The following is a 27,820-nucleotide window of genomic DNA, read 5'->3' on the forward strand; positions in this document are numbered from 1 at the left end:
CACTCACACACACTCACTAGCATGCATTAGAGAGAGATTAGCAAGAGGATTAGCAAGAGCAAGACTCTATTGCACAATGGGAGAAACCTTTGTATTATGAGAGATATTCACTTTATACATGGCCAAACTCATAACTCTTGAGGTCTCCAAGCTCTACAACTCCTTGAGAAGCAATTCCACCGCGTCTCCTACGAGCGTTGTCACACCATCATGTTACACTACGTGTACTCGTCCCTCCTCTCACCTCACATCACTCATACAAACTCACTAGCATGCATTAGAGAGAAAGATTAGCAAGATCAAGACTCTATTGTATAATGGGAGAGTCCTTTGTATTATGAGTGATATTTACTTATATACATGGTGGCCATAAGTGTTCACACTTACTTAAACTGTGGCCAGCTAGGCACTTTAAGCTCATAAGAGGCCTAATGTTATTAAAATTCCCACTCTCATAATATATCCATGAAGTACATCACTTGGGACTTCATCCTAACTTACTACCACACGCTCTTGAAGCAGAAATCGCCATAAGTATATGGGCGCTCGTCCAAGTTATATATTTGGACACCATTGCTTCATATCTTGAGTGTATGACATTTTGGTGTATCTATCTTGACTCCTTGATATATGATAATTATCGTAGCTCTTATTAACCCTAGAAATGGGTTAACATTCCCCCCTTCCTGATGTCGATCGCATCCTCGTTGTGTTGAAGACTGTTGTGTGGGGAGAATTGGCAAGCTTTGTTGAGTGACGGTCAATGGTCTTTGTTCCTCTAGAAGGAATAAGAAAGGCTAGTTAGTAAATGAAAAGGTTAAAAATTAATGAAAGTTTCTAATGGGGTGGGTGGGTAGGCGTATTGCGAATGATTGTATTTTTATATTTTTGCGAGTTTTTTTTTAAATTTTGGATAGTTTTTGCTCACATTGTTTTTAGCAATCATAAGCAGTGTTACATGGGATTTGTGTTAATTGGAAAACTCAGAGATGTTAATTATGGGGGATAAGAGAAGGAAGGATACGAAGGAATGTAGACATAATCAGATTCTCATCTGATTCATTGAAGCGACATTCAACATTTGAATAAATTGGCCCTCGATGAAGTCCTTTTTTGTGGCAAGATTCTTAGAAAATGTTGAGATGCTCTTGTTGAAGTGGCCACTTGTTGGTGAGGCTTGAAAGAATTACGTCGACTTGTGAGGATTAGATAGATATCTTCACGAAGGATTAGATATCATTGTGTTTTGAAGACTCTAGCTTCGTTAGAGAGGTTTGTAATTTGAAGGAAAGTTCCAAGTAACGGGTTATACCATTGACCAGGCTTTCGTCCACCATGGCCCCCCCATCCACATAGATGTACCTGGAAAGTTGTTGATGATAAGGCCTTGGTGCAAATGTCCTCTAGTGCATGAGTATGGATATGTACTCATGGAGTAGCTACTACATTAACTTAGCCAAAAGAATAGTAAGCCAAAGCTTAACAAAAATGTATTGGCTATTGAGGATCGTTGGGAGTTGCTTGGGATATTCTACCATTTTTAGGTAGGCCATATGTGTGACTCCCTTGTGTTTGTTCTTTTTTTTTTGGGTCTTTTTTTTTTGGTTACCTTCTTGTGAGCAACAAGTTCTTGTGTCTACTCCCTATTTTAGAGAATAGGTTCTTATGTCTGCCGTGTAGCTTTTGCACTCATGCTTCTCATCCAGAGGGGTGACAAAAGCATTATGAGTTTGTCCTTAATACGCTCATAAGTCTCCATTACAGATGTGGGAGAAATGATTCTTGAATTTGTGGCTCAATTGTTGTCGAGGCAGTAGGCATAGCTTTCGGTTGGTTGCCATTGCGTTTGAATGAACATGCAAGCTCTTGTGTATTTGTTGAGTGGCTTGCTTGGTGTTGCTTGGGTTCCATTCTTGTCAAACTTTAGGTGAAGCTGTTTTTGGGGTTGAAGGTGTTGGTGAACCATTCTTTCCTTTGTTTGATCTTGGCAACCATATGATGGGATTACCATCATAGTATCCTTGTTGTTGAAGCACATGCACAGACACCCATCTTTGATGAACAATATAAATTGGTGGCTGATGCTTTTGGTGCTAAGGTTTGTAAGATTCCTCCCCAGCCTCTCAAGATGTCCAGCATCTTTCCCTGTAATCAATTCCCTCTTCAGAAATATAAAAGATCTTGTTTCTAACTGTTTTAGCCTAGAGAGAGAAAATATTCTAGAGAGAGAATATTCAGATTTTGAATATTTTTGGATGGAAAAATATCTCTTCTTATTAAAATAAGTTCCCCCGAAACAGAAGTTCAAAAAGATTTTCAGAAGGTGCATTAGAAATTAAGCATAATTTATTCAAGAGGCCTTATCCTAGGGGTCCAGATTTTCAAAAAATTTCAAATTAAGGTTTTGAAGGGCCAATCAAATTCATCCAAATGTATGAAGGAGATAAATAGAAGAAATAAAGAAAATTACCCCTAAAAATGAGTAAATACTCACATAAGATGAAGAGTGGACCAAGGACCAAAGGAAAAGCTAAAAAATGGATTTTTGACACCTCACAATGGGGATTCCCCCTCATGAATGAGGCGCCTACTTCACATGTGCAATTGAGTTTTAAATCTTCAAAAATTGAGATATTTCATCTCTCCTCTCTCCTAATTCAAGCCTAGTTCCCAAAAGTTAGCTCAATTGACCTAAAAATGGTCAAAAATCGACCAAACTGATTTGGAAAATTCTAGAATCAGTTTGTTTGGTTAGGAGCTCAATTTTTCCTATAAATAGAAGCCTCCCCCTTTTTTGAAAAATAATAGTGTTTATGCACTGTTACTCTACTCCTCCCAAGCCAAGAATTGTGAATTTATTAATAATTCATTAGTTTTGGACGTTTCCCTCTTCCAAAGATTGGTGGCCACTCTTGTTACAAACAAGAGTAGAACCCTCAAACCATCAAGCCAAAGGAAAGCTCCCAGAAATTATGTAAGTAGAGATCTTGTAATTTTCTTTATTGATGCTTTTCTAAATTTTATGATTGTTTAAAGTGATAAATGGACGCTATGCCTTGATCGAACGGCTTTTTCCCTCTCTCTTCTTAGAATCAACCCTTCTTTATCCTAGTTAAGTGATAATTGTTGGAATTAAACTTTTTCCCTCTCTCTTCTTAGAATCAACCCTTCTTTATCCTAGTTAAGTGATAATTGTTGGAATTAAACTTTTTATAATGTTTTCTCTTTTATAAGTGAATTTTGATTAGTCTAGATTACTTTAAATCAATTAGAGTTTACTTTTAAGACAAATTAAGTAGGAAAATTTAAAAAATGGTCAGCCATACAAAGGAGGTTATGGCGATTTTTTTTGGAAATAAGTATTATCTTTTATTATGCTTAAAGAGTAATCCCTATCATTTCTATACTCTAAAAGTGTCATTTTCATGCATAGAAGATGCATATTGATTATTATTATTTTATGCATAAAAGAATAATTTTTTTATTATGAAAGTGTTACTTTCATCAAAATGGATTTTTATGCATAAAAGAATAATTTTTATTATGAAAGTGTTACTTTCATCAAAATAGATTTTTATGCATAAAAGAATAATTTTTTTAATGAAAGTGTTACTTTAATCAAAATGGATTTTTATGCATAAAAGAATAATTTTTTATTATGAAAGTGTTGCTTTCATCAAAATGGATTTTTATGCATAAAAGAATAAAATTTTTATTATGAAAGTGTTACTTTCATCAAAATGGATTTTTATGCATAAAAGAATAAAATTTTTTATTATGAAAGTGTTACTTTCATCAAAATGGATTTTTATGCATAAAAGAATAATTTTTTTATTATAAAAGTGTTACTTTCATCAAAATGGATTTTTATGCATAAAAGAATAAATTTTTATTATTATGAAAGTGTTACTTTCATCAAAATAGATTTTTATGCATAAAAGAATAAATTTTTATTATTATGAAAGTGTTACTTTCATCAAAATGAATTTTTATGCATAAAAGAATAATTTTTTTATTATGAAAGTGTTACTTTCATCAAAATGGATTTTTATGAAAGTGTTACGTTCATAAAAAATGGATTTTTATGCATAAAAGAATATTTTTTTATTATGAAAATGTTATTTTCATCAAAATGGATTTTTATGCATAAAAGAAATTTTTTTATTATAAAAGTGTTACTTTTATCATTATTGATTTTTATGCATAAAAGGACGCATAAAAGAAATTTTTATTATAAAAGTGTTACTTTTATCATTATTGATTTTTATGCATAAAAGAAATTTTTATTATTATAAAAGTGTTACTTTTATCATTATTGATTTTTATGCATAAAAGGATGCATAAAAGAAATCTTTATTTATTATAAAAGAGTTACTTTCATCATTATTGATTTTTATGCATAAAAGAATTTTTTTTATTGTGAAAGTGTTACTTTCACTAATATCGATTTGTATGCAATTATGGGTGGGTAAGTACTTGTTTGGTTCTATTATTCCAGTGGTTGGGCAGTGGCTAACCCATGGGCCGGATGGGGTTGGTTCTACTATTCCAGTGGTTGGGGGCAGTGGCTAACCCATAGGCTGGAATCAGTAGAGTTTTAATAATAAAATTGATTAATAGGAATACGCTTAGAACTCGAGTAGTTAATTAGAATCCTGAAGACTTCTCTAAAGAATAAATCAACGGCTGTGCCTGATTCAATAAGGAAAAAAGCATTGATTCCTTCAAGTTAAGTCTGTAATAGTTTCCCTTCTATCTGGTTTATTCAGATAAAGGTTAGTTCAGTACCTTGACCTTGTTAGAAAAATGCGTTAATAAAATAAAAATGGTGGAATCATCCCCGCTTCCCGGGCATGGGAAATTTTCTCGGCTTCGGTTTTCGGAAGGACCACCAGCTTAGTCTCGTGCTCGGACATTCGAGGATGAGGCCCCGAGTGAGAAACCCTGCCCCGCACAAGAGAGATCTACTTCCGCTGCTACCATCCGGGAATCCGCCCCAGTGCGCAGAGGGGGCAGTGGGATCTCACAAGGTTTCTTTCTTTGTGTAGGGTTAGGGGACTTTTTGATGCGCTTGGGAATCCAAGGTTTGGTATTTACTTGGTTGTACCCTTGTGCTTACAATAAGCTTTTTGGTATCCACACTTGTTGAGATATTGAAGTTCTTTGAGGAACTTGCATAGACTTTTATGGACGGTGTTGTGGAGTACTTTTATTTTTCCTTGGCCTCTGAGTTGTGCGTTGAGGAAGAGGTTTTGATGATCAAGGCACCCAAATTGGATTGGTGCCTTCGTAGTATCCTTGAGCTACAAGTAACTGCTTTTCCACCCACATTTTGATACCCTCAAGATATCTTGATCTTGGCTGTCTTGGTCGAGTTTTTTTTGTGGATGAAGTGGAAGGTTTTGAGCCCTCTCCTTGACGTTGGTTGGCACTGGGTTATAGGTTTGAGACTCATGGGCATTGTTGATGATGAGGCTGGAGTCTCTTGTAGAGTGGTTGTTGATGATGAGGCTTTTGAGCGTGCATCCATCTCCTTTGGTGAGGTTGGTCGATGTAGAGGCATTAGCTCTGGAGCTTTTCCCATTGAGTTCCTTATTAGCGCACTTGACTCACAAATCCAACAGCATAGCTCAAGTCTGGCTTTGTAATGGCTTTTACCATGTAAGCATAATGATGGGCTGTATATCCATCATATCTCAACCTGTCAACAGGGTATCTAACCCTCGTAGACCTGCATACACCTGATCACTGCCAGGTGTCCTCAAAACAGCCCTGGTGTAATGGCTTTTACCATGTAAGCATAGTGATGGGCTGTATATCCATCATATCTCAACCTGTCAACAGGGTATCTAACCCTCGTAGACCTGCATCACTGCCAGGTGTCCTCAAAACAGCCCTGGTTCTCCTTACACCACCAGGAGTAACCAACAGACAAAATGCCAAGCTCCTCATCAAGGCTTTGCTTCTCAAAGCCACTAGAGTCACCATCCACATATATGAGTGACCTGCTAACAGATTAGGCACAAAAGGTTGATCTATCTTTTCCTTCCCTTTCCATGATACATGTGTACCTGTATCAGTCCTCAACGTGCCTGACCATGGGCTAACATTGGATCCACTTCTCGAGGACTACCCAGGTCCACTCAGCACATGTGATTGCTGCTCTACATGTGGTGCAACATCAGCACTTCTTACATCTGCATTTTCTATTACCTTCACTACTGGTGCATACCAACTACTCATCTAATCAAAGACAACATCTCTGCTTACTCACATCTCACGAGTGGTAGGGTTATAGCATCTATAACCTTTTTGCTCCATAGCATAACCAAAATGAAGATGCATTTCTCTACTTTTAGATCCAACTTTGCTCTCACTTCATCAGGAATATGTACATATGCAATACACCCAAACACTTTCAAGAGACACATCCGGTCTTATGCTTGTAAACTTCTGTTCAAGAGTCATACCATGAACAGCTGTAGTGAGTGTCCTGTTCATAATGTACACAGCAGTTGCTACTACTTTTGCCCAAAAGTAATGTGGCATATTCTTTTCAGTCCCATCAAGGCATGTGTCAGTTCTGCAATGTGTCTGTTTTTCCTTTTTGCAACACCATTCTGTTGTGGAGTGTACCTGCACGTAAACTGCCTCTTGATTCCCTACTTTCTCAGGAAATCGCTGAACTCATTGGAGAAATATTCTCCCCATCCATTTGATCTTAGGAATTTTATTTGCATGCCTTTTTCCTTCTCGACCAAGGCTTTAAATCTCTAAAAGTGAGCAAACACCTCACTTTTCTCCTTCATGAAATAAACCCATACTTTCCTAGTGTGGTCATCAATGAATGTAACATAGTACCTAGAACCTGCAATTGTTGTAGTTTTGGTTGGTCCCCATACATCTGAATGTATGACATCTAATGGCCTTGCACTGACATGCTTTTCATGTGGGAAAGCATGTTTGGCTTGCTTACCAAGTTGGCATGCTTCACATACCTTATGCATACCGTCAACCTTAAACTTTGGCAAACTTGCAATAATATTTTGGGCCTGCATAGACTTCAGTCCGCTGTACATTCACATGACCAATGCGCTTGTGCCATATGTCAATATCTGCAAATGACACCTGTTCCATGCGCAAAAATGGTTGCCTTTATCTCAGGCATGTTCACATCCAAAGTAAACATCTTGCCATTTTTGTTACCCTTTGCAACCAAGCGACACTTATTTTTGAAGTCTTCCACAAAATATCCTCAAGGATTAAACCTCACTTGTAGACCTTGCTCAACCATCTGTCCAACAAAAACCAGGTTCTTTGTAATATTCGGAACATGAAGTACATCAGCCAAGTACTTCATTTTGCCATCCTGCGCATAGACAATGGCACTTTACCAACATGCACAATGGGATGCACAATATCATCACCTATTTTTACATAACCTAGTTTTTTCATTTTCTACATATCTCTAAACCACTCAGCATGATTGGTCATGTGGTTAGAGGTTCCAGAATCCACATACCATATATCTTGAGATCCTGACCCATCCCCTATTATGGAACTAAGCATGTGCTACATCACAAACAGCTGCTCACTTCTGTTATCACCTCCATGTTTGCTAGATGATGCGTAGTTGCCTTGCTCTGCAACTTCCCACTTTTAATGTCATTCTGCTTTTTATAGCAGTCCTTTGCCATGTGTCCTGGTTTGCCATAGTAATAGCACTCTATGCTATTTGCATTTTGATTTTTTTGCCAACCACCTTGGCCTCTTTGGCTCCCCCTACCTCTCTAGACCGGCGGACTCTTCCACCCGTGTATGATTGCTGCTGTGAATCATTGGACTATTGTTGTCCAAAATTCTGATTTCCTTGTCGGCCACCACCTTGGCCTCGACTATCGTCTCTACCTCTGCCTCTACCTGAATTACAGTAGAAGGCATGTTCTGATGTGTTCTTGCTTTGTGAAGAAGAATCCTCACCTAAAGCCTTTTCTTCTATGATCAGCATAGATATCAAGTCCCGAAAGTTGGGAATATTCTCCCTAACTGCAATGGAGGTCTTGAATGGCTTGTACTCTTTGCCAAGCCCATTCTTCAGAGAGACACTTACCAAATCATCATCCTCCACTGATACATTGATAGACCCAAGGGATTCAACAATGCCCTTGATCTTTAAGGCATATTCATTGATGGGCGCTTTTCTTTTCCACAGTATGCAACTCTTGTTCTAACTACTACTTCCTTGCCTTTGTGTTAGTTTGGTGTTATATGCACATTATGTGTGCATATACTAGGAGGCTAACCCATATTAGGCTTGTGAGCATGGGAGCATGGGAACAAGATCTAGTGGAGCATGGGTTAGGACTAACCTTAAGGGTTAAGGTTAGGGTCTGGCATCCAAGGGTCACACATGGGAAATTGAGAGTCAAGAGTCACTTGAGGGCCCTCCTATATAATAGGGGCATGGGGGGCACACTCAAGGGGGGCTTGGAGGCTTAGGCTATGGTCTCTTGTGTAGAGGTCCATATCTAGTCACCTACCATTTCACACTATAGCTACATGCTATTGGATTGCAGTTATACCTCTTGATGGTATGGGACATCAAGGTAGAGGTATGATGTATTTCATTTATAATTCATGTGTGCATCCCTTGGGCGAGGGTGGTTGGGTGGATGAGTTTATTCCTGATTTATGCATGTTTATGCATAACAATTATCTAGAGAGATCTTAGGGTTTTAACAGTGGTATCAAAGCAATCTCTAGTTAATTGTTATTGAATTTTTCTTTCTTATTGTAAAATTTTAAGCATTTTTTGAAGTAAATTTTAATATTTACTAATAAAAATATTCTTTTGTTGATTTGTGTTTATGATTTGCACGTGGATCGTTGATATGGCGATTGAAACACGTGTTACTACTATTCAATGGACGAATCAACATTGCGGGGTGTTATTTTTCCCTATTTTTTATGGTTTAAAATAAGCATTAATGAAAATTTTTACAAAAATACCACATATTTTATTGTGGACATTTTTGGTAGAATGGATTCCCTAAATTTTTAGAATTTTTAGGAAAGTTTTTCTAATTTTTAAGGATTTTTTTGAGCATTTTTATAGTTAAAATGTATATTTTATACATTTTTGGGAGTTTTTTTGCGAGTATGCGATCAAATTTCTGTCGATTTTCTGCTAAAATGCAGTAGGGGACAGCATGTGCGTGGGACCTTCACCTCTCAATTCTGATTTTCCCGTGTGAATTTCTCTTAAAAGGGATTTTTTAAATAAACATTAATCATAATTAATGTTAATTATGATTAAGGGTTTAATTACAAACTTTAATCCAAAGTTTAATGGTAAGCTCTCTGTTAATAGAGAGAGAAAGAGAGAGAAGGAGGAAGAATTTAGTGGAGAAGATGGAGAGGAGAGAAGGAGTGGAGTTGGATATTATCTCTCTCCCACTATTTTGCGCACAGGCAGGGGGGCTGCGTAGCAGCCGGCGGCGGAAACCCCCCCCTAAAAATCAAAACCCACTAAGCTAATTAAAGCTTATTAAAATTAGTTTTTTTTTAAAAAAAAAGTAAGTTTTTTATTATTACAAAAAAAGCTTTTGATTTTTTTTCAAAAAAGCTTGAAAAAAAAGCCTGAAAATTATGAGAAAATATGGGATTCGGAAAAAAAGTCTCTGGAAATTTTTTAATTTTCTTCTCTTAAAACCTTTTGGCTTTTCATATTCCGGGAAACCTTTTGGCTTTCCGCATTCCTGAGAAACCTTTTGGCTTTTCGAATTTCGAAAAATCTTTTGACTTTTCGGATTTTGAAAACTTTTGACCTTTCACATTTTGATTTTTTTTTGTCTTTTCATTTTTCCGAAACTGTTGGCTTTCCGTATTCTGGGAAAACCGTTGGGATTCCAAATTTTTTTGACCGTTTGTATTCTAAATAAGTTCGGGGGGGGGGGGTAAATTAAAAATTTTAAAAAGTTCATGATGAAAATTAGTGAAAAACTAGACAAAGGTTATTTTAAATTTCGAGAAATTGTGGGGTTGGTGTTTGGCATGTGGTGTGTCCATTCGGGTGCCCATGACCATTCAAATTCCTTTAAAAATATATTTTTTGACCCAAAAATTTAGAAAATCCATTAAAATTATAAATTTTCATTGGATTTGAGAATTATCGGACGGAATTGGAAATTTCGTGAACGATGGGATTCTTAAGAAAAATTAGGAATATTCTAGAAATTATTTTTAGAAATCCTAAAAATTGATATTTTTAAAATATCAATGGTATTTTGGTAAATTAAATTGCTAAAATTTTTTTGGAAAAATATAGGTTTGGAATGCCATAAGATAGGTTTGGTGGAATTCAAAATTATTATATTTTGAGGCCCTATAAAATTAGGAAAAATTTGGGAAAAAATCATGATAATTCTTTTTCTCGAGAATTTAGTATTTTCGAGGGTTATTTAATGTTGAAGTACGTTTTCTCATGCTGACATTAGATAGATGCGGGTTATTCACATATTATTAATACGATTGTATCTCGTATTAGTAGTTATTTCTAAAAGATGTTTTCATGATTTTTTACCTTTGTTTAGCCATTCTTTTTGGACATGTTCCTTAATTTCTTCAATGATGGCTAGAATCTCGGTTCAAAGTGTGTTTCACCTTTGACACTTTTCCATGATAATTTATTTTGCACTTGTTTAAGTGTGGTCTATGCTTAATTTCTTAAGCCTAAGACAAATTCTATCATGGGTTAGTTGATCGGTTTGCTTTGGTGGATTTTATTGGATGTTTTCCAAGTTTTATATGGACTCATCAGGTTTTACCATGATCACTTGTGTCTAGGGTTTTCTTATTGAGTGCTACACACATGTGTTTCACTTGCTTACTTTGGAGTTTTGCTTGAACGACACCACGTTCATATACTCCGGGGATTGATGAGTTGGCCACCAATTTTAATGCTTCTTTTGGCATGATTAATGTCCATTCGATGTCCATTCGATGGTATGCATTGATTTTTATAATCAACTATGGTTTTCATGGATTCGAGGAGCTTCTATGGTTTTATAAGGATCTTTTGATCTTTTGGATAATATCATGTTCTTTGAATGCATTTGCCTTCATTTTTTGCACTTAATTTTGGAGTACATTGTTTGTACTCTTGTACATATTCCAACTCGGATACCTAGTTGCTTATACTCTTGTACATATTCCAACTCTTGTATATATTCCAACTCGGATACCTAGTTGCTGATAGGTGAGTTAAGTTTCTACCCTAACTTTATTGTGTTTTGGGTAGCTATCATTAGAAAGGTGCCAATAATTCAATTTCTTTTCTAATGATGTACTCGGAAAGAGTTTTTCCTTGATGTAGTCTCGAGAATATAGACACAGATTTTAGTATGTGAAAGTCTGGGATAAGGCCATCTTATTCCTTTTATATAGGATTTTATTCATATTTTCCTAGACGGTGTTAGGCATTTTTCTGAAAGATCTTTTGGGCTCGTGTATATATGAATGCATGGCATGTGTGAAGAGCTTTGTTTGGAATGCGTTGCCAGGTGTACAGGGTGGATGGATTTGGTTCTGGGCTTGTTACAGGCTTGTCCTGAGTAAGGTCGGCTGTGCAGGTGGTTCGATGGTTCTGAATGTGTATGCGTCCCCAAGTATGAGTGGGCAATTAAAGGCTGTATTCAAGTGTATGGAAGCATGGGAGCATTTAAGACTAAAGGGGCCAAGGTAACCCTTAGATTGGTGTGAAATGGAAGAGAGGATGGCCATCTTTAAAAAAAATAAAATAATGATAAACGTGGCCAATATGTGAAAAGCCACTTGGAAGCTAATATGTGCTGCCAGCGCATCTTCTGGAAAGATGGCGAAGCTGGCGAATCGTGGAGAGTCGGCGCAGCTGGAGACAAGAGGTGAGGCCGCCGTCTTGTTTCTGGGGGCTCTTGGGCGTGTGCAGCCGCTAGCGCGTGCAGAGGAGGGACTGGTGAGCCGCAGCAGCTGAGGCAGACAGGGCCATTGTGTAAAGACTGGTGGGGGTCCCCCTTGTGAAGAGCAGCGAAGAGGTGTGTGCAGCTACAAATGTGAAAGCGGAGACAGTGTGGCTCTGGTGTGAGTGAAGAAAGGGCGCAGCTGTGAGACTGGCGTCAAGATGACGAGCAGCTACAAGCGCAAGGAGAGAAGCTGAGCGTGGGTTGGTGTTTGTGTTGGGTTTTGGAGAGCTCACGACTGCAGAGGAGCTACCTTGGGTACGTGAAACGACGGCTGGTGATGCTGCGGGTGACTGGATGACGCAGACGTGTGGGCTTTTGAGGGGTAACGAGGACAGAGCTTGGAGCTGTGAAAGTGGTGCGAAGGCGATGGGCAAGTGAGAGTTGCCAAGGAGACAGCTGGCGCAGCTGTTGGTGGACAAGGCCAACAGGTTGGCGAAGAAGATGAGTGTTTGATGATTATCTGCGGGTGAGGACAGCCGATGGGCTGGTGATAGAGGAGCGTGGAGCGCAGCTGAAGAGAGAGACCAAAGGGGAGGCCGCCTTTGGTGGCTGCAGCTGAAGATAGCATGGAGAGCACGCGTAAGAACAGAAGCAGAGCAGCTGGCAAGGAGCTGCGAAAGTGCAGAGGCAGAGAGGGCCGCTAGGTGAAGCTGGATGTGGAAGCCAAGGAGATGCTAGCGACCGAGTGCTGAAGACAGGGCTGTGGACAAGTGATTGTGCAGAGGCTGGTGGGGCCGGAAGCACTGCAGATAAGCTGCAAGAGGAAGTGGGTTCGTTGTGAGGCTGACAGAGGATCAGCACAGACAGAGAGAGAGAGAAAGAGATGTTTGGGTAGCTGCTGCTGGTGACACATGCAGAAGTGATGGGCTGCAGAGAGTTGAGGGTTAGCTGGTGGGGCACCTTCTGAAGAGAGTGGCCGGGTTCTTTCTGGTGTGATTGGCACAGCAAGCAGGCGAGAGGTTCGCGGTGATTGGGGATGTGGTGTATCCTCGGCAGTGATGACAGGTCTAAGTCAGTGTTTGTAATGGTTGTGTGAGTAAGGCTTCTGTGTCGGGAGAAGCTTGTATGAAGTGTTTTCTGGAAATATATTGCTGGGTGTTTGCTTTGTGTATGGTGCCCCTGTTTTGTGCTGTCTTTCTGGCGTGGGTGGGTGGTGAAGTGTGAGAGAGTGTTCTAGTCGGTGGTGGCTGGTGGTGCCTCCGTTCGTGTTGTTGTTTCCAAGTTTGGGGGGTGAAGGGCTATAGAGGCAGTGGTTCTTTCTTCTTTTTTTCACCTCACATCCTTCTGGTGCCCCCACTGAGGATAACTCTGGCGTTGTTCTTTGCCTACAAGGGCGTATGTTCCACTGAGGAGAGCTCAGGGATTGTTATAGGTTTTCAGGATGTGGTCTTATCCTGAATTTCATGGCAGGAAGGGTAAGGATGTGGTTGATTTCTTGGAGCAGATGGAGTTGGCATGCATTAGCAATCATGTGACAGATGAAGAGCAGGTTCTGAGGCTGATAAAGATTTTCTGGAAGGGAGATGCTCGAAGTTGGTTTAAGGGTTTTGAAGCACAGGATGCGGCATGTGAGCTACATGGTGTTTTGACCTTAGACAGGTTGAAAGAAGGCCTTTTGGAGCGTTTTCAGCAAGTGGAGGATTCTAGTGTGCTTTGGCAGGAGTTGAGCATCTTGAAGCAGGTCCATGGGCAATCACTGGATGATTTTGTGCAGGTATTTACTTGTCTGTGGGGTAAGTGGTGTATGACATTGAAGCAGGAAGTTCCTCCTATGTTTCTGAAGAAGAGCTTGTTTATTGATGGTTTGCTACCCCATTTGAAGGTCAGGGTTGAGTTGAAGAATCCCAAGTCATTTGATGATGCAGTTAGGATGGCTAGGGAAAAGGAAGGTAAGATTTTGAAGCAGTTGGAGATGGGTATTTATCCGTATGAAGGTGTTGTGTCTGCAAAGGATATGCAGGTAAATTTGCTTGAGGTGGATAAGAGTCCTATGCAAAGTTTGATTAGACAGGAGCCTCAAAGGCCGATACAGGTACAAAGGGGGATGTTCTATATGCCTTCTGATTTTTTTCCAAAGCAGGTGAAGGTGGATGAAAAGCAGGTGAAGGAGCAAAGTGCAGATAAGGAGTTGCCAGTGGATTCTTCTTTGGATTTGGATGTCATGGCTGTACAGGACAGTGATTTGGAAGGTTCTATTAGAGATCAATTGCATTTTGATTTGGATGATATGCATGCACAGGGAAGCAAAGAGGATGATGCCTTGGGATTGGCTGATGAGAAGGAAGAGGAGTTGGATATACAGGATGCTTTGAGGATGATTCTTTACCAGATTCTGCAAGGGAGGAGGATGGGGTAGAGACTTGTGATGAAGTGAAGATGGTTTGTGATGCGGATATGGAGAGCGTGGAGGAAGATCCTATTATTATGGATTTTCTTGGGCAGCTTGATGGTGATATGGTACCTGCGATGGATGGTATGGATGTTTTTCCATCTGATGCATTATGTGCTCGGGAGTCTTTGGACAATGATACCAGGGGGGTTGGCAACACTCAAGAAGGTATGCATGTAGAGTTGGCTGATGAGGAGCGTTGTGATGTGAGTAGTGTGCCTGAGGATGATATATGGGAAGTTGCTAGCATTGATGAATAGGAGCCAGAGATGGACATGGATGTAGATCTGGTTGAGAGTGTAGCTAAGGCTTCTTTGCGTATTGCTGAGATGCTAAAGGCAAGGTCCATGGATGACAAAGGTTCTGAACCAGGCGGGTTGTATGGTTGTGAAGAGATGCCTATTTCACAAGAGCTGGAAGTGCTGATGGACACTGCTATTGGAAAGGATCTGGATTTTTGTGTGGAGAAAGGTCAAGATGTTGGAACCTGGCCTTCACTGGTGTTGATGGATTGGATGCTAAATGCTGGAATGCCACAGGTTTTGAAGACGAGGAGTTTTGTTGTGGGTGAAGTGGACGTGAGTGATGTTGTGGTACATATGGTTGATGTTTGGTATGCAGAGATGCAGCCATGGTGTTTCAAAGATGTCGGGGAATGGGATGGTGAGTTGCTGTTTCCTTTTGATCCTGGTGGATAGCTATTGGAACTTTCTTTTTGCTGCTGAGCATGAATGCTCTAGCAGATGGGGGGGTTGGCAAAGTATGTTAGGCATTTTTCTGAAAGATCTTTTGGGCTCGTGTATATATGAATGCATGGCATGTGTGAAGAGCTTTGTTTGGAATGCGTTGCCAGGTGTACAGGGTGGATGGATTTGGTTCTGGGCTTGTTACAGGCTTGTCCTGAGTAAGGTCGGCTGCAGGTGGTTCGATGGTTCTGAATGTGTATGCGTCCCCAAGTATGAGTGGGCAATTAAAGGTCGGCTGTAGGTGGTTCGATGGTTCTGAATGTGTATGCGTCCCCAAGTATGAGTGGGCAATTAAAGGCTGTATTCAAGTGTATGGAAGCATGGGAGCATTTAAGACTAAAGGGGCCAAGGTAGCCCTTAGATTGGTGTGAAATGGAAGAGAGGATGGCCATCTTTAAAAAAAATAAAATAATGATAAACGTGGCCAATATGTGAAAAGCCACTTGGAAGCTAATATGTGCTGCCAGCGCATCTTCTGGAAAGATGGCGAAGCTGGCGAATCGTGGAGAGTCGGCGCAGCTGGAGACAAGAGGTGAGGCCGCCGTGTTGTTTTTGGGGGCTCTTGGGCTTTTGCAGCCGCTAGCGCGTGCAGAGGAGGGACTGGTGAGCCGCAGCTGAGGCAGACAGGGCCATTGTGTAAAGACTGGGGGTCCCCCTTGTGAAGAGCAGCGAAGAGGTGTGTGCAGCTGCAAATGTGAAAGTGGAGACAGTGTGGCTCTGCAGTGTGGCTCTGGTGTGAGTGAAGAAAGGGCGCAGCTGGACTGGCGTCAAGATGACGAGCAGCTGCAAGCGCAAGGAGAGAAGCTGAGCATGGGCTGGTGTTTGTGTTGGGTTTTGGAGAGCTCACGACTGCAGAGGAGCTGGTGTTTGTGTTGGGTTTTGGAGAGCTCACGACTGCAGAGGAGCTGCCTTGGGTACGTGAAACGGCGGCTGGTGATGCTGCGGGTGATTGGCTGGCATATGGTGCCCCTGTTTTGTGCTGTCTTTCTGGCATGGGTGGGTGGTGAAGTGTGAGAGAGTGTTCCAGCCGGTGGCTGGTGGTGCCTCCGTTCGTGTTGTTGTTTCCAAGTTTGGGGGGTGAAGGGCTATAGAGGCAATGGTTCTTTCTTCTTTTTTTCACCTCACAACGGCATACTAGGGAGTTTCAAATTGTTAAGGTATTTATGGGTGGTATTATTACTTTACTTACATCACTTAGCATGTTGACCTCAACATTCAAAGACAATCTCATTTTCTAAATTCACTAGAAGCTATAGTGTGGGCATTCTCTAGATAAATTTCTTTTATCTATAGCCTGCATGTTTTGATGAGGGTAATCTCATCGACATTTTCACTTGTTGAAATCTCTTTCTTTAGAGTTCAAACAAGTTTATCTTGTTTTGTTTGGATAAGGAAATTTGGATTCTTCCTTTGTTGGCATTTCTTTCTCTAGTTCCGTACTTTAGGTGATTTATATAGTCAACCTGATTGTTTACGGATGGATATATGTGACTCATTGAGACGCTGATGACTCTCTATGTTGATATGGGTAACTCGGGATGTGATTATTCCATATGCAGATGTGGATATGTCGGGCGCCGATGAATCCTTGGTTTCTGCTATTATAATGCCATGTTTTCCTACTTTATTCCGAATGGTTTACAAAACGAGGAAGTTACTTTGAATGTGAATTGCTCTGATCATCTGCAGTAGTTTGATGGGCAAACAGAGCGTATGAATTAGATTATAGAGGATATGCTTTGTGCATATGTCTCTGGAAAAGCATCAAATTGAAAAAAAAATATTCCAATGATGGAATTGCTTATAACAATTTTAAACATACGGCTATTGGTTTTTAGTCCGTTCATGCTTATGTATGGGTATCAACCCAGGGCACCTATTAATGTCGGTCTTAAGGACATTGAGCTTGATGCATCGAGGGATTTCTTACGTGATATAGAGGTAATGCTGACCAAAGCTCGGGATTCTATCAGGAGTGCTCAGGATATGGCACGGTTCTATGTTGATAGAGGACACTCAATTTGGTCTTTTGAACCAGGAGCGTTGGTTTATTTTAATGTTCCTAAAGATTCTGAGACTTTGTCAATGGAAAAATGCTCGAATTTATCTCCTAGATATTGTGGTCCATTTCGATTTATACATCGGATTGGCACAATTGCGTATGATCTTAATCTACCGCCAATTATTAGAGTTCATCCAATCTTTTATTGAAAAGAAAACTGGGAGGAGAGGATAACACAGTTACTCCTCAAGAACTCGTTGAAATCGAAGATTTATCATATGTTCCACATGAACCCGATAAGGTATTTAAATTCAAGGAAAGGAAACTTTCTAGTTGACTAATCCTTGAGATTAAAATTAGGTGGAAATCGACTTGGGAGTCGGTTGAGATTGTTCAACACAGTTCTCCTTCTTTTCATTGCAAGAGTGCAATGTTATGAGAGCGGGGAAGCATGTTATATGCACATTATGTGTGCATATACAAGGAGGCTAACCCACATTAAGCTTGTGAGCATGGAAGCATGGGAACAAGCTCTAGTGGAGCATGGGTTAGGACTAACCTTAAGGGTTAAGGTTAGGGTCAGGCATCCAAGGGTCACACATGGGAAATGGAGAGTCAAGAGTCACTTGAGGGCCCTCCTTTATAATAGGGGCATGGGGCACACTCAAGGGGGGCTTGGAGGCTTAGGCTATGGTCTCTTGTGTAGAGGTCCATATCTAGTCACCTACCATTTCACACTATAGCTACATGCTATTGGATTGGAGTTATACGTCTTGATGGTATGGGACATCAAGGTAGAGGTATGATGTATTTTATTTATAATTCATGTGTGCATCCCTTGGGCTCGGGGGTGGTTGGGTGGATGAGTTTATTCCTGATTTATGCATGTTTATGCATGACAATTATCTTGAGAGATCTTAGGGTTTTAACATTTGGAACATGTGAACGAGATTCATCTACCATGCAACTATTGGAGTGTTTGCATCCTGTATGTGTCCTATCACAGTGTCTGTGACACTAATTGAAAGCCAGTACATGACTTTTCTTGCACCTTGATTCCAATCCTTGAATGCCTTTATATCTGCAAAAGTGGCATTCTCCTCTGGAGGCTCCTCATTGTCTCCTTCTACATAATCCCAAAATCCTTTACCCATTAGGAAATTGGTCATTCTGAACTTCCAGTTATGGAAGTTATTCTTATCCAGCTTCTCACTAACAATGTGATTAATTCCATCTCAGAGATGTTTTCCTATCAGCACAATCAAATAACCTGCAAATAGGCAACTTCTGTATGCAACCTGTAATATAGTAGTATCTCCTATAACTGCTGCAACAACGATACTTCAGCACAGCTTGTGTGTCACCAAATGTGACCAGAGTACATGTACATATACCCACTATCAACAATACATGTGCAACAACGATACTTCAGCACAGCTTGTGTGTCACCAAATGTGACCAGAGTACATGTACATATACCCAGTATCAACAATACATATGCAAACCCTGTCTGCAGTGATGAAACGGGGCCCGTAACGCGTCCGAAATGCGAATCTAGATGAAAAAAATTATCTAATAGGACAATATACCTACCCTGTAGCTCTGCTCCCGCGAAGATAGCTCCTCAATCGGAGATGTGTAGCTACAGGGTAGGTATATTATCCAATAGGACAATATACCTACCCTGTAGCTTTGCTCCCGCGAAGACAGCTCCTCAATCGGAGATGTGTAGCTCCCAGAGCTGAGGGGGTGTTGTACCTAAATCAAGACGGGGAAAGAGATGATGGTGCTCTTATCCGTGTAGTACTGCTTCCTTCCTTGTTTGTTCTTGCCTCCTTAGCTCTCACACGAACCGGGCTCTGATACCATAAAGAGAATGTGGGGGAGAGGGAGAGGGAGAGCTTCAAACCCTAGCAAGCAAACACACACACACACACACACAAGAGAGAGCAAGACACAAGAGAGATGGATAGCTAAATTTTCTTCTATCTTCTTCTTCTCTACTCAATCAACATAACATAAAGTAAGAGTTATATGTTAGTAGTCAACTACTACAATATACAAGGGTCGGTCCATAATGTGAACCCAACTAAATGAGCTAGCGCTATAACTATGCCAACCTCTAGTAGAAATGGCTGTCACACAGCCTGTCATCCCACTGGCCACATATCACCCATAATCTCACCAACCATGCTAGTGGTGTAGATGCGGAAGCTATCACCCAAGCGGGTCATCAATGTCTGTCGTAGCACTAGTTGAGCTCGATATCTCAACATTTCAAGGCATGGCATTAAATGTTTAGCGAGGTGAAAAACTAGTATGTAACATATGCCAAATTTGGAAGTGCAATGAATGTTTTTCCTATCCAAAAGTTCTACATCAAGTTTTCTAAGCATGGATTTTTTAAATTTTCTATCATTGATATTTTAAATCTTTATTTGAGATTTTTTGAAAACATAAAGGAATAAAAAATTACACTTTCACAGTGTGAAACTGAAATGTAAAAAATATATAAATGGATACCAAAAACAATTGATTTACTTTCCTTAAGAACTCCCAACTACTCACAAATCAAAACATTTAAAAAATTTAAAAACAACCATTTTTTGCATTTCTTTTAACTCAACAAACAAACTTATCCATTTCTCAACCTACCCATAACAATACTGTTCCACAAAACAATGGCTAAGGGAAAAGTTACTTGCATTTGGAAGTGGAGGCGCTAAAAAGAGTTAAGGAAGCAAGATTGTCTTTGCGGTAGGGGTGCCAAAAATGTTATGTCCCATTTTGGCTCTCTCCAAAACTCTCTCATTCAACAAAAATAAGAAAACTATTGGTGGGAACTTTAAGATCTCTCTCTCTCTCTCTCTCCCTAATATCTCTCTCCTCTCCTCCTCCCTTTGCCTTCTCCATCTCCTCCTTTTCCTCCTCCCTCCTCCTCCTCCTCCTCCTCTCTCTGTCTCTCTCTCTCTCAAGCTATTTTCTCTTTGTAACATATCTCCTTATTGGTGCATCCGATGCCCAAGATGGGACGATTATTTTAGATGTGAAAATCTGTGAAGAGCCCCTACCATTGTATCCCCACTCTCTCTCTTTTTTCCTAGCTCCTCTCTCTCTCTCTCTCTCTCTCTCTCTCTCTCTCTCTCTCTCTCTCTCTCTCTCTCTCTCTCTCTCTCTCTCTCTCTTAATAATAGTAAAAATTACCATACTTGTTTAAAATCTTGAGCCACATTTATGACCATCAAAATATAACGTAGTTTAGTAAATTTATAAGATGGAACAATTATTTTAGATCTAGAAACCTGTGAAGAGGCCCTACCATTGTAGCCCAACTCTCTCTCATTTTCCTTAACTCCACTCTCTCTCTCTCTCTCTCTCTCTCTCTCTCTCTCTCTCTCTCTCTCTAATAGTAATTATTACCATACTTGTTTAAAAGAGCCACAGTTGATGACCATCAAAATAGAATATAGTTTAGTGAACTTGCTCCTTCCTTTATAGTCTATATTTTTTGTAGCCTCAGAGGGATGTATAAATTGTGAAGAAAATTTGCCATGTGTGATCAATATTTTGATGGCCTTAGAGGTGCATTATTGATTATGGAGAAAATTGTTCATGTGATCAATATCTGTATTACAAACCACTTGACTTCTCTCTCTCTCTCTCTCTCTCTCTCTCTCTCTCTCTCTCTCTCTCTCTCTCTCTCTCTCTCTCTCTCTCTCTTAGGGCTACTTCACCACTCCTTTTCTTTGGTCGAGAAGTATCATGATTAGTTTTATGAATATACATGCTACCTAAAATTACCTATGGGTATTGTAAGCTATGGTCCATATTAAAAGACGCATATCTGTATACATGGATGTACTTTCGTATGGTTGATATCTCTTTCCTCTGCCAATTTCACTGCACTGCAAAATCCTTTAGCTTTGGGTTATCATGATTTACCTTGATTTTTTAATAGCCACACATTGTCTTGATTAGATTTTGGTGTCACCATCTCTAGAGTTATAGACTATCATATAGTTAGGGGTTGGGCAATTTTATACTCTTTGATACATTCTCTGACAAGGTTTCCTCAATTTTGTCATTGGCTTCAGCTGCTCTTCCCACTTTGGAATTGGGGGTTAAAGTGGGTATGGTGCATATTATCTATCAAGGTTCCCTCAAATTTTTCGTTGGCTTTAGTTGCTCTTTTCACTTTGGAATTAGGGCTTAAAGTGGGTAAGGTTCATATTATCTCTGGGGGGTTGGCACATCATATGCATGCGGGTGAATCCTTGTTCTCTAGGGTCGAAGGGTATGACTTATTACCTTGAGCATCAACTTTAGCTTCAGAAGAGAATTTACTACTCAGATCATGTCTTCATATTCTTCCATAAGAATGTCTTGCAAAACATCATGAGAACCATAAATTATATGTGTGTCTTGTAAAGCAATGGATGTTACCTCAATTTAAGGGGCCATAGTAGGCTCCTCTTTCGATAACTCCTTGGAGGTGAGAGTGTTATAAGATGACCAATTTCCATATGAGAAAAGGATATTGGGAGGTCATCGTAGTAGGTGATGAAAAGGAGCCAAAGATTGGTGAAGAAAATCCCACGCCTTAGCAAGTGCACACATATAAAGCATGGCTGAAAGAGCCAAAAAGATGTTGTACTGGTTGTCTATCTCACTGTGACAGATTCTATGATTGTGCATATACAGGATGCACAAACACCTAAGGAGGCTTGGAACACCTTGGTGTAAAGATGTACATCACCCCAACTCGGAAGATGCAGCTAAAGCAGGAGCTACATAATGTGACTAGAGGAAAGTTGAGTATGAATGATTATTCAGTAAAGTTTAAAGGGTTTGCTATTAGATCACCATTGGATCACTAGTAGATGATGACAATATCGTGTCTATGACCTTGAAAAGACCTTCATTGAAGATCAAGAGAACTTTCCTAATTTTCAGGAATTGATTGCTCTCCTCATCCGTAAGAGATGAATATTGGGGAGATTCACCTCTGGAAATTCAAATGAGCAGGCCTTCTACTCAGATATAGGTAGAGGCAAAGACAAATCATCATGTAGAGGCCAAGGTGGAGGCCATTTTGGAAATAGAAATCATGGGCAGCAAATAATAGGAATCAAATGTACACATAGGTGGAAGAGGCCATTTTGGAGGTAGGGAGAGCCAAAGAGGCCGAGGTGGTTGGCAAAAGAAATCAAAATACAAATAGTATAAAAACTATTATTGTGGGAAACCAAGGCACATGGCAAAGTATTGCTATAAAAAGCTGAATAATACTATATGCATCATCAAGTAAACAGGAGGGTGATGATGACAGAAGTGAGCTGTTGCTTGTGATGCAGCATATGCTTAGTTCCACAATAGATGTGTCAGGATCTATAGATGTTTCGTGTATGGGTTCTGGCACCTTTAACCACATGACTAGGCATGATGAGTGGTTTAGAGACATGCAAAAAAAAGATTAAAAAAAACCAAGATATGTGGAAACAGGTGATGATACTCCACATCCCATTGCGTATGTTGGTTAGTGCTATTGTCTATGCAGGATGGTAAAATGAAGTACTTGATAGATATTCTACATGTTCCAAATATTACAAAAAGAACTTAGTTTATGTTAGACAGATGGTTGAGAAGTTCTACAAGTTAGGTTCAATTCTCAAGGGATTTTTGTGGAAGACTTAAAAAATCAGTGTCGCTTGGTTGCAATCTAGGGTGTTGCAAATATGTGGGATTACATTATTACAGATTCTAAAATGCTAGGATGAAGCACATTAAGGTGGATTATCACTTTGTGAGGGAGAAGGTTTTAGTAGGTGATGTAGATTGAACACAAAGAAACGGGTGGTTGTTATCTTCATGATGGCATCGGACACAGAGAAGCTCCACATGTTTAGGAGCTTATTTGGAGTGCAATGTGTAGATTTGAGCTTGGAGGGGAGTGTTGAGATATCGAGCTTACCTAGTGCTACGGACATTAATGATAGGGCATGCAAACATGGAGTCTGCAAATGCAAAGTTCATAAATGTAGAGCCTATAATAAAGAAAGATCCATCAAATGGAGAGCCTCTAGTTGCAAAGTCAAAAAAAGGTGGAGCTTACAAATTTAAAGTCTACAACCATAGACCTAAAAAGGTGGAGCGTAAAAATGGAAAACCTACAACCATAGACCTATAAAGAGTGGAGTCTACTGATAAAGAGTCTGCAACTACAGACTCGACCAATGTGTAGCTGGGAAACGTGGAGCATAGGGGCCTTAAATTGTAAACATGTAAATGTAGGGCCCACAAATAAAAAACTCGTGAATGAAGAACATGAAAAGGTAGATGTTATTGACATTTTGGACAATGATGGGAGCTTAGAGGTGGAAAGGTACCTATAGGATGGAAGTAGTCTAAAGGAGATAGATGACTCATTTTAGCACCACTTAGTCTATGGGCTACCCCAAAATAAATCTTTTAGTTTTAGACATGGATGGCTTGTTATTGTAGTGATACTACACATAGTAAGAACGGGGCAAACACAATGCAGACCATTTCCTTTGATGATGTTCAAATTTTTCACTATTGTCTTCTAGAGTAGCTACAATATTTCAAATTGATGAAGCAATGACTCATTATTTTGATAACATGTGGTGGAAAGGTAGAGGCTACATTTGTAGGTTGGTTTAATCAAGTTTGCCATACAAAAAATAAATCTAGGTGGGAAGTGGGTACTAGTTGATGCTACCTTGTAGTGGTTTTTATGCTACCTTGTTTTGGATAGAGAAAACATGCCAGCAACTATGAAAATTAACCAGCTACCTAGTGATTTTCCAGTAAGCTACCTAGCTTTATACATCGGTAAGCTGGTGAAATTTTACAAGAACATGCTACTCTTTAACCATCTAAATCATATATAAAATTGGTTGGCTAAAGATAATAGGCCAGTTTGCTAGCTCAGAAATACTAGCCAACGCTGGTGATTTCCATGCAAGCTGCTAGCTTATTTTTCTTCACTAACAAGCTAAGCAAAGTCTAGTAATCTTTAACACATTAGGAAAAATTTGGACTATGAAATGGACCCTGTAAGAAATCCTAATTTTTAGTAATCTTTTGATTAAAAATGCTAATTTTGACCCCATAGTGGGAGACAAAGCAAATGATTCCCCTATTTTTTATAGACTTGTTAGGTCTTACCATCTACATTTTATCCACTCTCTCACTAGCTTTTAGTACTTTTATAGTCTATAGTTTTGGAATATTTTAACCCATTACTTTTAGATGCAAGTTGCATCACCATTCCCAAGGTTTCACTTTTCGACCATAAGGGGGGCCCAAAAATTGACTTTTTTAAAATTTTTATTTTATTTTTAGTTTTTTCAAAAAAAAAACTTTCCTTATACATATATAAATCCAAAAAGTGAAATTTTTATATCATTTAGTCATAACTACCTCATAACAATCTTGTCATATCTTTCTAACTTCTATGATATCTAATGATTGCAAGGTACATTCTAATATTTTATACCAAAAATAGAATGCAAGTTGCATCACCACGTCCATATAAGGGGGGGCCAAAAATTAAGTTTTTTAAAATTTTTATTTTTTTGAGTTTTTTCATCAAAAAAACTTTCCTTATACATATATAAACCCAAAAAGTGAAAATTTTATATCATTTCTTAGTCATAACTACTTTATAACAATCTTTTTATATCTTCATAACTTCCTCAGAATCTTGAATCTTATCATATCTTCCTAACTGCTATTCTATGTAATGATTACAAGATGCATTCTAATATTTTATATCCTAAAATAGAAGGGCATTTTTGAGGCCAATAAAAATATGACTTTTTGATACTTTTCACATTTTAGAGTATTTTTATTTAAAACTTTCCTCCCAAATATATATATATATATATATTAAAAAGTTTATTTTTTAATATCATTTTCAAATCCTTATCTAATTTAATGTCATTTAATGCCACTCCACTCCTTTCATTCTTATCATCTCTCCTAATCATAACTGAAATCTTTATTTTTAGAATATCAAAAATGGATTTTTTAGAGAGATATATTCTTAATATATATTTCTCTAGGATCATTTCAAATGTTAGAATATTATTATCTAATATAAATCTCTTTTCTAACCTTCTATTAATCTTATTTTTCTATCATTTTGAATTAGACATGCCTTTAGACGATATTACGAATGGTAGAAAGTGTAAAGTAGACATTCACATTCGTATAGATGAAGATTATGCACTAGCAAAATGTCATATGTTAGGCAACCATTACCTAATTCAACCATGTCCATACTAAGAAATGAGGGGAATAAGAATGTTGATCTTTGGGTGGATGGGAATCTCTTCCCCTATGATCCTTTGACCTTGTACAGTCCACCATTTTGTGATTTGACTAGTTTTGTTCGATATGTAGATGATGGGAAAAATGGGCTCTTAGGTTATTGCAAAAGACTTTTTGTTAGTGGTGGTCTTCATAACCAATACTTACACTCAATTAATTCAACTCTTCAATCAAGTATTGAAGATTTGAAAAAACATCCACATGACGACCTAGACATGAAAAATAAAGAACAAGAAACACTCATAAATAATCAAAGAGATAAATTGTTTAGGTTACAAAGAAAAATAAGGAGGTTAAAGCACACACCAATTGGTGCACTGAGCGTAAACGAAAGCTTTCTAATATTCAAAATCTTTCGGTGCAAGGTGGCACAAGGAAACAGAGAGTCATGGCAACAAGGTATGTTTCCATGGAATTTTTTGTTTGTATTTTTTTATGTATGTGTTAATTTAAAGGTTTTTCTTGATAGATTTAATGGTGGTTTCGTTATGTCCCAGGAATTTCTTAGCTGATGCATCTAGTGTGGGAGATACTATGCACGTTTTCAAAGCCTGCATGAAGAACAAAGAGATAACATCAATCATCCGTGTGATACAAATTACAAGAGAGTTGTTGAGGTGGTTACAAAGGACATTATGCAAGATATCAAGGGGCTTATTAGTGCAAGGGATGTACAAGATGCATGTGATGAAGTCGGCATCAGTCCACAAGGGTTACGAGGGAATTTATGGAGTCATCAAAGGAGCTCTTCATACCCGAGGGATTCGAGGGATTTTTCTTCCTCCTTCCTACAAAGTATCATTAGAAAAGAAGGTAAGCAATGCAGATGTTAAATCAATCCTTGGTGAGTATATTCATGTAGAAGGAACAATGGTTTTAGATTCTAAGTCCAAGGATAGAAGTCCAAGGATAGGCTTGAAGTACAGTACAACACATACAACAACCTCTTTGTGGACCTAAAGAACCTTCAACGACATATGATCCGATTCTATAAGGTTTCACATCAAGGTTGGGTTTGAGTATTTATCGTTTAACTTTCAAATTTACCTTATCAATGACATGAATTACATGTGTTGTTTGGCTTAGTTTATGTGATATGTAGAATCGGAGGGAGTCCTATCGCTTATACTGAAGTTGGATGAGGCTCAACTAGTAAAAGGAAAAAGATTGGAGCAAATGGGAGTCACATATATGAATGAAGCAATGGCATATGCAAAGGACAAGGATAAAATCCCTTCTTTCAGTGTTCAATCTGAGAAGGATAATTGGTGGCTTAGAGTCTTTGAGGTTTCAAAGGAGAACACTGAGGTGTTGAATTGGATGCTTCAACGATGCCCTCAAATTCTAGAAGTCATCAAGCAGCAGATGAATGGGGAGGAGCTTGAAGTGGATGGTGTGGGATCCTTTCGTGTGGATTGGCATCTAGGTGGTGATTTGAAGACCATAAAATGCATGTGTAATTGTGACAATAGTGCATAATGCCTCTATCCGTATCCATTGTGCATGAAGCGGTCAATTCTCAAGCCAAAGAGCGAGATGAGCTCTGATGGGTGGAGGGGATCTTGTTTTCTAATTTAGATGCAACACCCAATAGGGACACAAAGGATCCAAATTGGGCACCAATTATTCCTTTCCCAATGAAAAGTATACACTTTTTCACATTGCATGCCATGATGAGGATTTTTAATAGGTTGATTAAGCTTCACATTGACTATGCATTCACTATGCAGCTAGCCTCACGCCAACCCAAGCAATAAAGCAAGTGGAGAAGCTCCTCAACTCTTTGGGAGTGCATGGCGGGAATGTAAAGATTGTGAAAGATGTTAATGAGCGGTGCAAAGGCGAGGCGATTCTTGCATCCTATGAACGATCGAGGGAGGAGCCTGTGATGGGAGCATTGGAAAGATCTTTGCAAGTACACCACAGATCTCGACAAGGATCCAACTCTACAAAACAAGCGAAAGAAGGTGTGGGCTTACTTTGACAAGGTTGTGACAACTATGTTAAAGAGCACAACAACTCAAGAAGAACAAAGTGTGTGTTAATCCAATTCTAGGATTAACAAGAGCTACCGCCATTATCTTACATCAAGGATTCACGATAGATACACCAAAGGGTAATACATTCAAGATATGAAGCAATAGTGTCCAAAGCTACAACTTGGACAGGCGTCCATAATAATGTGACGGAGTAATTATGGCAATTCCTGCTTCAGGAGTTTGTGGTAGCAAGTTAGGATGAAGTCCTAAGTGATGTACTTCATGGATATATTATGAGAGTAGTCATTGTAATAGCATTAGGTCTCTTATGAGCCTAAAGTGCCTAGCCG

The sequence above is a fragment of the Cibotium barometz genome, chromosome 23, assembly GCF_041138505.1.
Source record: "Cibotium barometz isolate CiBa-2024 chromosome 23, ASM4113850v1, whole genome shotgun sequence".
In the NCBI taxonomy this organism is placed as follows: domain Eukaryota; kingdom Viridiplantae; phylum Streptophyta; class Polypodiopsida; order Cyatheales; family Cibotiaceae; genus Cibotium; species Cibotium barometz.